At 44.2% G+C, this 14,235-nt stretch overlaps 1 protein-coding gene across 4 annotated transcripts in view; it reads right to left on the bottom strand.

The window, feature by feature from the left end:
• Positions 1-5,813, bottom strand: part of LOC127008051 (uncharacterized) — a 112,978-nt gene extending 107,165 nt beyond the window's left edge. For 3 of the 4 annotated variants that reach the window (XM_050879573.1, XM_050879576.1, XM_050879577.1), the window contains exon 1: positions 5,653-5,813. The gene's annotated coding sequence lies outside the window, so the exon portion shown is untranslated. Of the gene's footprint in view, positions 1-4,614; positions 4,716-5,652 lie in introns of those variants that run through there. The other variant, XM_050879574.1, reaches the window with a different exon arrangement.
• Positions 5,814-14,235: the final 8,422 nt, after the last annotated feature.

Here is a 14,235-nt window from a genome sequence, read left to right as displayed (position 1 = left end):
AAATACGGTTAGTCAGGATTCACGTGTTCGAACAGGTCGGACAGAAGGTTCAGGAGCCTGCACTTGTGGGAGAACCCGCAGTAGTCTCACGGCGCTGGACAGATCACGGGTAGCCAGTGGTTTTGCTTGTGTTGGTGATAAACAATGAAGATACACCGTGTTTGGTGCCACGGACTCTACTAGCAGGACAGAAACCTTGCGATGAGGTGAGAAGCTGCCCGAACTGGTGCTAGTGAGAGGGCGTGAGTGTGGTGGAGGTGGTTTATGTGGACGCAGCTGGCCGCCGGCGTCATATGGTGGGTTCACTACGCTTCTCTCCCAAAACAAGCTTGGGGTCCACTGGGAATGCGTGGTTTCCGTATGAGGAACACTAAATTTGTTACAAACACTGATTTTAATGGTAGTGGGAGGAAAACCCCTAAATGTAGGGAATTTCCCTAAATCTAGGGTATTGCGCCCCCCCCACCTAAAAAAATATGCGATTGCGACGGATTTCCTGCCCCCACCCGAAACCGCGCATTCTCACAAGTTCCCAAGCTTGTTTTGGGGGTGAGGGGGGAGTATGGGCGGTTAATCTAGCCAACAACTGCTTCTAATATACCGAAAAAATAGCATGGGCACTGCATAGGATACTTCTTTTGCTTCACATTTGTGAAGGTTTTAGTTGCTGGTCATGCCAATTTACTGCGTAAACGGCTTGATTATGTGGGGGTGCCTTGAAAATTTCTAAGTCCAGTGTTGTTGTATGACACGACGGCTTCCTGGGCAGACTGAGCCTCTTAGCTGCCTTATACTACACCACAGAAACTAGTTCCTAAGTCAGTAATATCCAAAACGCGCATGGATCATAACGATTTCGGACAAAAAACGGTCTTTTAAGAGTTCTACGTTATTTTCTTCTACATATTAAAGCAACTAATGCCGCAGCTATTTGTATTTTCTAATTTTAAAGGAATACATTCGTGAAATTTTACTACACGAGGGTGTATCAGTGGTGGCACCTACAGGCGGGTTCCTCAAGTCAGTTGTTTTCAAGCCACCATAATGGATGGAAGGCCCGACACTCTCACTCCCTCAAAATATCAGTCTACTTCACCTCTCAGTAAGTGTTAACTGAGTATTTAACCTCTTTATTGGTATGCATGTAGGTTGACAAAAGGACCGATTACTATCCCAATACCGAGTCCAACAGTGACACGGGCGTGTCACGTGTGCTTTGTGATTCGCGGTCGCATGAAGCTGTGACAAACATGTGTCAGAAAACATACGGATATTGTTCAACGTGCGATACTTATAGTTTGAGTAAAATGGAAGCCAGGGTGATACGTAGCAGTCAGTAGGTCACTCCCGGGTCAGTTAATAGCAGGAGCATCAGTGCTGGATGACAGCTGTCACAAATCTGTTTTATTTTGTACCCTAAACTACTCGGTAAAAATGATCTAGCATCAGCTTACAAGAAGTGGATGGGTTAACCGTCAGTATTGTACCATATGTAATTATGAAATATGACATTTCCCAAGAGTTGCTCGACTACGGATTGGGGCGCCGGGGGTGGTGGGGTGGGGGTTCAACTACGCTGACCATCCAATTACACACCCGACACTCGTCAACAGACCCGCTGCAGCTGCTGCTACGTTGTATTGGAATAGATTACAAGAGTATACGTAAGGGAATTTCCTTTCTTTAGAGACTAGGGATTTTTCCCGATTTTGGGGATTTTTGTAGGGACATTTTGCAAGCCCATTTTTCAGTGATTTGGCCTTCCACCACCAAAACCATGGTTCCCTACAGGGATTAATCGAGCGAATCATACATGTGAGTGGGGTCGAGGGGGCAAAGCCCCCCAGTTAGCTACCAGGTCGCAAAGTTTGGTTGGGGTACTTTAAGAGGGGGGTCCAGGGGGGCCGAGGTTAGGTTATGTAAAGTTCGGTTAGAGTAGTTTAAATATGCTCACCCACCCTAAAGAACCGATTTCAAGTGCATCATACATGTGGGGGGTTAGCGATGGTACGCTTGGTTAACGACGGTACGCTTGGTTAGCGACAGTACGCTTGGTTAGCGACAGTACGCTTGGTTAGCGACGGTACGCTTGGTTAGCGACGGTACGCTTGGTTAGCCACAGTACGCTTGGTCAACGATTAGCCCACGCATGTGAGACCAGGTCCACCATGCGTGCTTATATTTTTTTTTTAGAACATGCAGCCCAACGGCTGCCGCGCTGAGGGCCGGGTATAGCCCAGGCCTGTTCAGCCCGAGCCCCGGATGACCTTGAGTCATGGCTCAGGGCTGTTTTGGGGTGGTTAGCGATGGTACGCTTGGTTAGCGATGGTACGCTTGGTTAGCGATAGTACGCTTGGTTAGCAATGGTACGCATGGTTAGCGATTAGCCCACGCATGTGAGAGTATACGTTAGGGATTTTCTTTACTTTCGAGAACAGGGAATTTTCCCTAATTTAGGGATTTTTCTAGGGACATTTTGGGAGCCCATTTTTCAGTGATTTTGCCTTCCCCCCAACAACCCCGGTTCCCCACAGGTCCCCAGGCTTGTGTTGGGGGGTAGGGGGGGCTGGGGTGGTGGAGGGGAAGAAGTAGTTGTTCCCTAGTTTTACCCTATGGGCAAACATTTGAATTTTACCAAGTCTTTTGGTTTACAAGCAAAGCTCCAGAACGAATTAATCTTGTAAACTGAAGTACCATATGACTGTACTACAACGAAACTAAATGACAACAGAAGAGCAGTTTGTGAAGTAGCAATCATGTTATCAGCACATAAATAGTACCAACCTTATATGTTGTCATGGTCATATTATGATTATTATTCACTTGCACAACAAATGACTTGAAACACTCAAATGAACTAAGAACTTTCTAATGGAAAACAAACACAGAAAATAAAAATTGGCAATAAGAGTAGTATATAGTCTGGACCTCCGATGAACATAAGGTGAACATTTGTTTCAAGCCTTGTCGATTTATCTCACACTGATTTTCCTAAAGTATATGTGAGAGTGCTTAACCCGGTAGCAGCAGGGATCATGTTTCTTAATGGTCCCTCCAAGCAAGAAAAATTAGAAAAAATCACCCCTAACACAAACCATTTCATAATATATATCAAAGCATTTGTGATCAGATTATGTATCATCAATTTTGGGGGGTTTATATCATGGCACAAATATGGCCCGTCGCTGCTACATGGTAAAGCCACAAATTTGGCCTGGCACTGCTACCAGGTTAACCCACATACACACACACACATACGTACCCACCGAGAGACAGTTTCCAATCTTCTAATAACCGATTTTGTAAGCCAGATTGGTTAGTCTGTCTCCAGGAACTTTATATTTCGTACATCCCTTCTCCAGCCTGGTGCTGCAGCAGACGGCTAGGCAATAAAATGATGCTATAATATCACCTTGAATTTACCTTGAAGCGCTTCTGCCTCAAGAGAGCGTTACACCCTCGATGTACATTGGGGCAGGGCCACGGCGTTGCCGCCACCCCATACACTGCTGCATGTATTCCAGCTGGGAAGCGATGGAGTAAATCCCGGGACACCTGGTTGATCCAGGATTGATGCCAAAAATTTGTCCAGTTCCCTCTTGAAAACCTCTGTTTCCACCCCTGTATATTTCTCAGCTCTTTGGGGAGGTGGTTGAAGAGTCTGGCCCCCTTTTTTGAGATGCTGTTGTATTGGAGTGTCTTTACTTTAGCTTGGCATTTAGATGGAAGGTGGTACTGGACACATTTTCTTCCAGTTCTTGCATCATTGGTGTTACTGGGGGTTATTGTCTCTGTTTTGGGTGAAGTAATTTGTACTTCAAGTAGTTTCCATGTGTCTATTACTTGGTATCTTTCTATCCTCCTCTATACTGAGTATAAATTAAATTCAGTTAGTCTGCTAATAGTCATGATTTTCTGATTCCTCTGTGTGCTCATGATAGTTTTTGATGCGGGAGGTGAAAGTTCTTTGGAGTCCTTCTAGTTGCATTATATGGGTTTGTTTGTGGGGTGCCCAGAGTTGAGAGCAGTAGTCAATGTGGGGGAGAATTAGAGCTTTCCAGTGTTGTTATAGTTTGTGGATCTCTCGTTTTAAAGGTTCTGAATATGTATCCCATGAGTTGTCTGCATTTTGAGATAGTCTTTTATGTGGTTGTCAAATGTGGCATCTTCAGATATTATTATACTAAGGTCCTTCACTTGTGATTTTCTTGTGATATTGTTTCCTTTGGGGTCTTGGTATGTTGTAGCTTTCAGTATATGAGGTGTGAAGCACAACACCACAGCCCCATCGTTAAGTACGTCCAAGGTAAGGTGAAGTGAAGAAAACAGGAAAAGAAAATAGAAAAGCAAAGTGTACAGACAAAGAGCTCAGGGAAAAGTGAAGTATATGAGTGTGTAGGGAAGTAACTAAGAGTGCGTACTGAAGTATCTTAAGTGTGAGGAAGTACCAAGGAGGACCTAAGAAGCGATACAAAGCGGAACAAGAACAAAATGATCGAAGACAAACAAGAACAACAATAAGAACAAGAACTATGTTGCTCTATGGCACAAATTTGCAACAGTGCCGCCTATGTCACGGCTTTATGTAGGGACTCGGCCACCAACAACACTTACGTCATTTAGCAGTGCCCCGCGTCACGCCAAGTCCCTCCTGTTACACCAATGCCCCGCGTCACGCCAAGTCCCTCCTGTTATACCAATGCCCCCGTCACGCCAAGTCCCTCCTGTTATACCAATGCCCCCGTCACGCCAAGTCCCTCCTGTTATACCAATGCCCCCGTCACGCCAAGTCCCTCCTGTTACACCAATGCCCCCGTCACACCAAGTCCCTCCTGTTACACCAGTGCCCCGCATCACGCCAAGTCCCTCCTGTTACACCAATGCCCCCCGTCACGCCAAGTCCCTCCTGTTACACCAATGCCCCGCGTCACGCCAAGTCCCTCCTGTTATACCAATGCCCCGGTCACGCCAAGTCCCTCCTGTTATACCAATGCCCCCGTCACGCCAAGTCCCTCCTGTTACACCAATGCCCCGCGTCACGCCAAGTCCCTCCTGTTATACCAATGCCCCCCGTCACGCCAAGTCCCTCCTGTTACACCAATGCCCCCGTCACGCCAAGTCCCTCCTGTTACACCAGTGCCCCGCGTCACGCCAAGTCCCTCCTGTTACACCAATGCCCCGCGTCACGCCAAGTCCCTCCTGTTACACCAATGCCCCACGCCCAAGTCCCTCCTGTTACACCAATGCCCCCGTCACGCCAAGTCCCTCCTGTTACCAATGCCCGCGTCACGCCAAGTCCCTCCTGTTATACCAATGCCCCCCGTCACGCCAAGTCCCTCCTGTTATACCAATGCCCCCCGTCACGCCAAGTCCCTCCTGTTACACCAATGCCCTGTCACGCCATGTCCCTCCTGTTACACCAATGCCCCCCGTCACGCCAAGTCCCTCCTGTTACACCAATGCCCCCCGTCACGCCAAGTCCCTCCTGTTACACCAATGCCCCCCGTCACGCCAGGTCCCTCCTGTTACACCAATGCCCCCCGTCACGCCAAGTCCCTCCTGTTATACCAATGCCCCCGTCACACCAAGTCCCTCCTGTTACACCAATGCCCCCCGTCACGCCAAGTCCCTCCTGTTACACCAAACACGAACACTCGTCCAACGGGCACAGCCAAAGTTGAGTTGAGTAAGTTGAGTTGACGCTTGACGGTCGTGAGTTTAGCCTTTGTAACGGTGTTGTAGGAACTAATATCAACGTTGCCAGATTGTCTTACTCAGCCTCTTATATTTACCGACTTCCGACCCAAAACTGTCTCGTGGACCACAATAGGGAAATCCACTTATAATTATCGTTAAAATAGTTAATTCCTGATGTTCCTTGGCAATAGTTAAGGGTCAGAAACCGGTAAATACTATGCTCTGAGTAAGACAATCTGGCAACGGTGGTAGGAATCAACTCGCAGCCGTAAAATAACTCGCAGAGAGAGGTTCAACTTGCTTACTTTTTCTATATTTCACTCACCCCTATCGTTTACTTGTCCTGTTTTGGCTCCAGTACATGACACAAACATCAGAGCAACACTTTTAATCCAGAGAACGCTTTATAACAAACGGATAGGGCAGATTTTGGAAAGAATTACCCCACGTTGATGTTCACTCATTGATAAGTTGGTGTGGTGGGTTGGTGTCTTGCAAGTAATATCAACCATTATAAAGATGACAGGTGGACAAAGTAGAAGAAAATAAGGCAAATTAATATGTTTTCCGGCATCGGAGCGAGTTATTTCCGCGAAAGGTATTTCTCTCAACAACGGCACTCCCTGATGTACCTCTTCACTGTCTGGGTCTGTTATTTTCCTCTTTTCTTTCCTTCTTTTTTCTTTAATCATTCATAACTTCTTTACTGTTGCTCTCTCTCTCTCTCTCTCTCTCTCTCTCTCTCTCTCTCTCTCTCTCTCTCTCTCTCTCTCTCTCTCCATAGAATGATCGAATTTCTAGAGGAAAATTATCTAAGCCAAATGGTTTCTGAACCAACTCGACAAAATAACATACTTGACCTTGTTATAGCGACCCAAGATAACCTAGTCAGTAATGTCACGGTAGGAGAACACCTCGGTTCCTGCGATCATAAACTAGTGCGCGTTGACATTAGAGCTCAAACATCGGTGACTGAAAATAAAGTTAAGGTGCCCAATTTCAAACGAGCCAACTTCGTAGAAATCCGACGAAAACTAATAGATATGCAACTATCAGATGACGGCAATGCAGAGGACGCCTGGCTAAACTTTAAAAATCACTTACTCACTCAGCAGGACACATTTGTCCCCTTGTGCGAGAAGCGAATTAACACTAATAAAAGTCCACCTTGGTTTAATAGCGACATTAAACACTCAGTCAAGGAGAGAAAATTGTCTTACAGGTTAAAGAAAGACCAAAGCACGCCCGAAAACATTAGACTTTACAATGATGCAAGGCGACGAGTAAAAAGATTAGTGCATCAGGCAAAGCGTAGATATGAAGAAAATATTGCAGCCAACTGTAAAAATAATCCGAAATCCTTCTTCAGTTACATAAACAACAGAAAGGCGATCAGAAGTGGAATTGGACCTTTAATAAACAGCGACGGTGCACTAGTGACTGACAGCCAACACGTTGCAAACCTATTAAATAATTACTTTTCCTCGGTGTTTAATAATAACAGTCCTCCCACCACCACCACCAACACCAGTACTAATGTAAATCCCGAGCATGCATTGTCTAACTTTGAAATAAAACCCGATGAAGTCCTTAAAGCCCTCAAATCACTTAAAACAAATAAAAGTCCTGGACCTGATAAAGTATATCAACCTCAGCTGAAAGAAACAAAGAGCGAAATACTCTCCTCCCTCACAACCGTATTCAATATGTCCTTGCGACAAGGCATTGTCCTTCAGATTGGAAAAAGGCTAACGTGACACCGATTTTAAGAAAGGAGACAAAAAGTACCAGGTAATTACAGGCCCATTAGTCTAACTTCGGTTGTAGGTAAGCTACTTGAGGCATAATTAGAGACAAAATTGTGAGTTACCTTGAAAGCCACTCATTAATTGGGGACTCACAACATGGCTTCCGAAACAAAAGATCCTGCCTATCAAATCTATTAACCTTTTATAACGACCTCTTCACTGTTTATGACGTAACCAAATCACTGGACGTAGTCTATCTTGATTTCCAGAAAGCGTTTGATAAAGTCCCGCATCATAAATTACTTTACAAATTAAAACAAATAGGTATTGACGGTCAGGTAAACCAATGGATCGCGAATTGGTTGAGCAACAGACAACAAAGAGTAGTGATTGACGGATTTAACTCAGAGTGGGCGCCTGTCACTAGTGGCGTCCCTCAGGGCTCGCTTCTTGGCCCAGTGCTCTTCATTATTTACATCAACGACGTGGATGTTGGACTCAATAACCGCATTAGTAAATTTGCAGACGACACAAAGATTGGTAACTCGGTTCTCACTGACGAAGACGGGCAAAGCCTCCAAGAGGATTTGCACAAAATTTCAGCTTGGTCGGATAGATGGGAGATGCCCTTTAACGTAGACAAGTGCCAGGTCCTTCAAGTTGGAACGAGGAATAAAAAGTTTGATTACGAAATGCGCGGCGTTAAACTCAAAAGCGTTCAATGCGTCAAGGACTTGGGGGTCAAAATCGCGTCAAACCTCAAATTCTCACAGCAATGCATCGATGCAGCAAATAAAACGAACAGAATGTTGGGCTTCATTAAAAGAAACTTTTTATTCAAGAATAAAGATGTAATACTCCCGCTCTACAACAGTTTAGTCAGACCCCACTTGGAATATGCGGTACATTTTTAGTCTCCCCACCATGCAAAGGATATTGCTAAATTAGAAGGTGTTCAGTGTCGGGCAACGAAAATGATCCCTTCCTTGCGCAACAAATCCTACGAAGAAAGGCTTTCTACCCTTAACATGTTCTCTCTTGAGAAACGTCGCCTCCGAGGAAAACTGATCGAATGTTTTAAAATACTTAATGGTTTCACGAATGTAGACAGATCAACATTGTTTATGATCGATGACACTTTGCGCACGAGGAACAATGGCGTAAAACTCAGATGTAGACAAGTAAATTCAGACTGCACCAAATTTTTCTTCACCAACGTTGTAGTGCGAGAATGGAATAAGCTCCCATCATCAGTGGTCCAGTGTAACACGATTGACTCCTTCAAAAATAAGCTCGACCGTCACTTCCTTCAACTTAATATCAACTAGAGTAGAAATGCAACGTTTTGGAGTCTTCTGATTAATGTAAAATCACTTAGGTTTAAGGACAGACCACCAAGTCTGGACCATGGGGTCTGTGTGGTCTGATTTTCTATGTAAATCTATGTAAAATCTCTCTCTCTCTCTCTCTCTCTCTCTCTCTCTCTCTCTCTCTCTCTCTCTCTCTCTCTCTCTCTCTCCTTCCTTCCCTTTCTTCCTCATTCCCTCGATCCTTTCTTCGACCTCCTTCACTCGATCCAGTTTTCCTTTCCTTCCTTCCTTCTCTCCTCTCTCCGGCCCATATACATACTTTTGGCTTTCTTATCTCTCTCTCTCTCTCTCTCTCTCTCTCTCTCTCTCTCTCTCTCTCTCTCTCTCTCTCTCTCTCTCTGTAAATGGTCGGCCTGAAAAAAATCACTTTTGTTATTTTTGGCTTATAAAATTCTGTGATTTTTTATCTTTCTTTTGTTAAATGAATGAATCCGATGAAAAAATAATACAGTGGTATGCAACATATGCAATGCAACGTGCTGCAATGAGTTTCCGCGCGGCGCTACGGGCTACAAGCACTGATCTCTATATTATACTGGATTGGCTTTCTCTGCATTAGCCTGGTTAGAATCATGAAGCCCGCAGCCGCCATCTTAAGATTCCCTTGGGCCGAGGCATATATATATATATATATATATATATATATATATATATATATATATATATATATATATATATATATATATATATATATATATATATATATGTGTGTGTGTGTGTGTAAAAAAATCGGCATCAGGGCTCGCTGAGTGGCAGTAGCACGTGGTAAAACACTTCATTACGAAGTTATTAATTTATTTAATTTTTCTGTGCCCTAGCTACTAGGTTTTTATTGGTTTATGGAAAAAAAACACTCGTTACCCAGTCTCTATATTTGGCACAAAGCAATTCTTTTTCGCGTGATTTGACAGTTACATCCTCTATATAGCATGTATATATGTGTTTCCTTGCGAACTATACTCGTACTATGTCATAGTTTTCATCTCTGTCAACCGTCTAGATTATTATTTAGTGTAGAAGGACAACAGGTTAAGCAGGGCAAAGAGGTTAATAATTAATTAAGACAAGACCTACCCTTCGTGAACCCATGCTGTGAGTGGTCTCACACACACACACACGCACACACATGGGATCATAAATAATTTTCGCTGACTACACATCCCTCCATAGTGAGACACCTCCCCTCCCTTCCTCCGCCCCTCCTTCCTTCCCTCGTCCCTCCCTTCTTCCGTGGCTCTCTCTCCCTTCACCCACCAATCGTCGTCTCTTAATTCCTCTTTTCCTTCCCACTGCCTCCTCGCTCTCCCCCTCATCTCCCTTCACTTCCCTCCATTTCCCTCCCTCCTTTCCTCCCTCTTTCCCTCCTCTCTGCCACTGGAAAGCCTAAAATCGATAATTACCATAAGTTTCTTTCCTTGCCACCAGGAGCGGAGGGAGGGAAGGGGGAAAGGGAAAGAGAAGAGGAAAGAGAGAGTGAGGGAAAAGAAGCAAGGATATATTAAAACCATGGGAAATAGGGAAGAAACTGGAGAATAGATGAGAGGAAAGTGAAGAAGAAGGGTATCACGAGAGGGGGTGAAGAGGAGAAAAGTGTGGCTATAACAAATCGATGAAAAATAGGAAGGAAAGGGGAGAATAAATGAGAGGAAAAAGAGAGAGAAGAGGGGTATCACGAGGCAGGATAAAAGGGGTAAGTGATGGAATGAATGGGAAAGAAATGTATGGAAGTAGGTGGATGTAGGTTATAAGGAGGAGAGGGACGGGAAAGCAAGGGACGTCAGGAGAGAACGGGAGCAGGAGCGGTGGTTGGGGGGGAGGGAAAGAGAGAGCAGAAGGGAGGAGAGAGGGAGGGAAAGGAGGAGGACAGAATGGAGGGAGAGTATATAGACTTACATTATCATTTAACTTAATTTCTCACTCTCCCTCTTTTCCCTCCCTCTCCCCTCATTTATTTATTTCTCTCTCTCGTCCCCCTCACCACCCAATAATTCCTTTCCCCACTTCCTCCTTCCCCCCCCCCCCCCCCCGCCTTCTGCTCCTTCTCCCTCTCCCTTTCGTTTTCCCTCCTTTCATTCCTCTTTTCCTTTTCATTTCCTCTTCTTAACTTTTCTACTTTTTTCCTTCTTTATCTCCCGTTTTCATCTATTCTGCATCTTTTCCATTTTTTTCCTCTCCATTCCTTTCCTTTTCTTTCCTTTCCCTTCCTTTCCTCCTCCTTATCCACCTTCCATTTCTTCTTCCGCATTCATTTTTCCTTCCCCCTTCCTCCCTTCCCCTCCCTCCCCTCCCCATCCCCGTCCTTCTCCTCTCCCTCTACATGGCTTTCCCAATTATAATTTTAATCTTCGTTATCATCGCCATCATCAGCTTCCCATCACTTTGCTAATTAGGGAGGAGAGAAAGAGAGAAAGTAGGAGGGAGGAGTGGGAGGAAGGAGAGAGAGAGAGAGAGAGGAAGGGAGAGAAAGGAGGGTTATGATTAATCTTATTGTCATGCACGTGCGTGTGAGTACGTCTCTGTGTGTGTGTGTGTGTGTGTGTGTGTGTGTAGTCCTGTATGATGATGACCTTCGCGCACACACACACACACACACACACACACACACACACACACACCAAACAAATAAACACACAGCTGTTGTCATGTACACATTTGAATATAACAAGTGTGTACGTAGTTATTTTCCATAGGAAGAGAAAATTGCTCTCTCTCTCTCTCTCTCTCTCTCTCTCTCTCTCTCTCTCTCTCTCTCTCTCTCTCTCTCTCTCTCTCTCTCTAATTTATGGATCAACTTTGCCTCGTACAAGTTTGCAATAACACATTTGCACACTTCCTCACTAAGTCTCTCTCTCTCTCTCTCTCTCTCTCTCTCTCTCTCTCTCTCTCTCTCTCTCTCTCTCTCTCTCATTGTCATTTTCTCTATTTTTTCCTTCCCTCTTTCATTATCTCTCGACCTCTCATTTCTACTTTGATCTCTCTCTCTCTCTCTCTCTCTCTCTCTCTCTCTCTCTCTCTCTCTCTCTCTCTCTCTCTCTCTCTCTCTCTCTCTCTCTCTCTCTCTCTCTCTCTCTCTCTCTCTCTCTCTCTCTCTCTCTCTCTCTTCTATCTATTTATTTATTTATCTATCTATCTACACGTACCTGCCTACATACCTATCTATCGAACTTTTCCTCACATTTCCTGAAGGATGAAGAGATTAAAACAGGAATCATGCCATTAAGCTTTTTATAGTGAAGGCGCAGGATATGACTGATCAACGAGTCTTTTCAGTTCTGACGAAGCACAGCACTGACAATACAAATTCATTCACTAACATGGTATTAGATGAATGAAACTTACTGTGAGGATTGCGATAGCTTTGAGAATAGGTTGCAGACATTCATGGATAGAGAAGGTCGGTAAGGATAGTTCTGCAAGAGTAGGATAATCGTTGCATCATGTTCGAATCCTTCCTCTCGCTCCTACACCTCTTTTTTTTTTATCCTCCATTCATTTACTCGCCTTTTTCTCCCGCTTCTTCTCATCTCAGTACGCCATATAACACACACACACACACACACACACACACACACACACACACCTCTCACGTTCACACATTTTTTTTAGCCCTTCTTCATGCTCCAGTTGAAGGAGGGAAGGAGAGGGAGGGAAGGAGAGAGGGGAAGAAAGAGGTGAGGGAGAGGGTTGGAAGTCGTATTTGCTCACTGGGCCAGCAAGAAAGCAAGCAAACAGAGAGAGAGAGAGAGAGAGAGAAGAAAACATCATAATAAAAGCGAAGACGGTGACATGAAGGACGAGGAAGAGGGAGGAGAAGGAGGAATGAAGGAAGGAGGAGGAAAATGATGAGGTGAAGAGAGAGAGAGAGAGAGAGAGAGAGAGAGCATGACGGGTGACAATATATAGCAAGTAGACAAGACAAGAAGAGGGAGTTACGGAGTGGATCAAGGGAGAGACGGTGGAGGAGAGATATTGAGAGATGGAGAGATGAAAGGAGCAAAGGACGGATGGAGGGAAAGGAGGGAGGGAGGGAAGGGGGGGGGAGGTTCACGCCAACCCCGCTAAGTTATTGATCAAGAGCAGGACAGTTTCCTTCCTTCCCCCCTCCTTTCCTTCCTCCCTTTTCCTTCCCTCCTTCCCTCCTTCCTTCCCTCCTCGTTTGGCTGTTACACACGCCATAAACAAGGACGTACTTAACTTAATGGTCTAGACACACTCCTACATACACACCTCATTTTCCTTCTCACTCTCCTTCGTTTCTTTTATTTTTTCCTTCATTCTATGCTTCTTTGCTCCCTCTAACACTCCTACATACACATCTCATTTTCCCTCATTTTCCTTCTTACTTTCCTTCGTTTCTTTTCTTTTTCCTTCATTCTATCCATCCTTGCTCCCTCAGACACTCATACATACACACCTTCCCTCATTTTCCTTATTTTCCTTCCCTTGTTTCTTTTCTTTTTCCTTCATTCTGTGCTTCCTTGCTCCATCTAACACTCCTACATGCACACCTTCCCTCATTTTCCTTATTTTCCTTCCCTTCTTTCTTCGTTTCTTTTCTTTTTCCTTCATTCTGTGCTTCCTTGCTCCATCTAACACTCCTACATGCACCCCTTCCCTCATTTTCCTTATTTTCCTTCCCTTCTTTCTTCGTTTCTTTTCTTTTTCCTTCATTCTGTGCTTCCTTGCTCCATCTAACACTCCTACATGCACACCTTCCCTCATTTTCCTTCCCTTCTTTTTTCGTTTTTTTTTTTCCTTCATTCTATCCTTCCTTGCTCCCTCAAACCCTCTCCTACATGCACACTTTCCCTCATTTTCCTTATTTTCCTTCCCCCTTTTCTTCATTTCTTTTTTTTCCTTCATTCTATCCTTCCTTGCTCCCTCTAACACTCCTACATCAATTTCCTTCTTTTTCCTTTCCTCCTTCCTTCGAATTTCCTTTTTTTTTCTCTCTCCATTCTATCCTTCCTTGCTTCCTTTAACACACACACACACACACACACACACACACACACACACACACACACACACACACACACTTTCATATTCCTCCTCCGTTTCCTCTCTTCCTCCTTCGATTTTTTTTCTTCATTCCTTCCGTCTTTCTCCGTCTTTTTTTTCTTTCAGTGACTTTCGTTCACTCCGTTTTCCATTCTTTCTTTCTTTATTTCCTTCCTTCATTTCTTTCTTCCTTTTGTTGTCATAATTTGTTTGTTTTTTTCTTTTGTTATTTTTTTTCCTTGTTGCATTCATTTTCTTTTCTCTTTGTTCTTTGCATTAACGAATTTTGTATATTGATATCCTAAGTTTTTTTTTCTTCTTCATTCTCTCCTTTTATCCCTGGTTTCTTACATTCCTATCCTTTTCTTCAGTATTATAATTTTGAGATTTTTCCTTTTCGTCTTTTCCTTTTTCCTTCA

The sequence above is a fragment of the Eriocheir sinensis genome, chromosome 37, assembly GCF_024679095.1.
Source record: "Eriocheir sinensis breed Jianghai 21 chromosome 37, ASM2467909v1, whole genome shotgun sequence".
Lineage (NCBI taxonomy): Eukaryota > Metazoa > Arthropoda > Malacostraca > Decapoda > Varunidae > Eriocheir > Eriocheir sinensis.
Note: the sequence above shows the minus strand (reverse complement) of the source record. Positions and strands in the feature narration are given on the sequence as shown.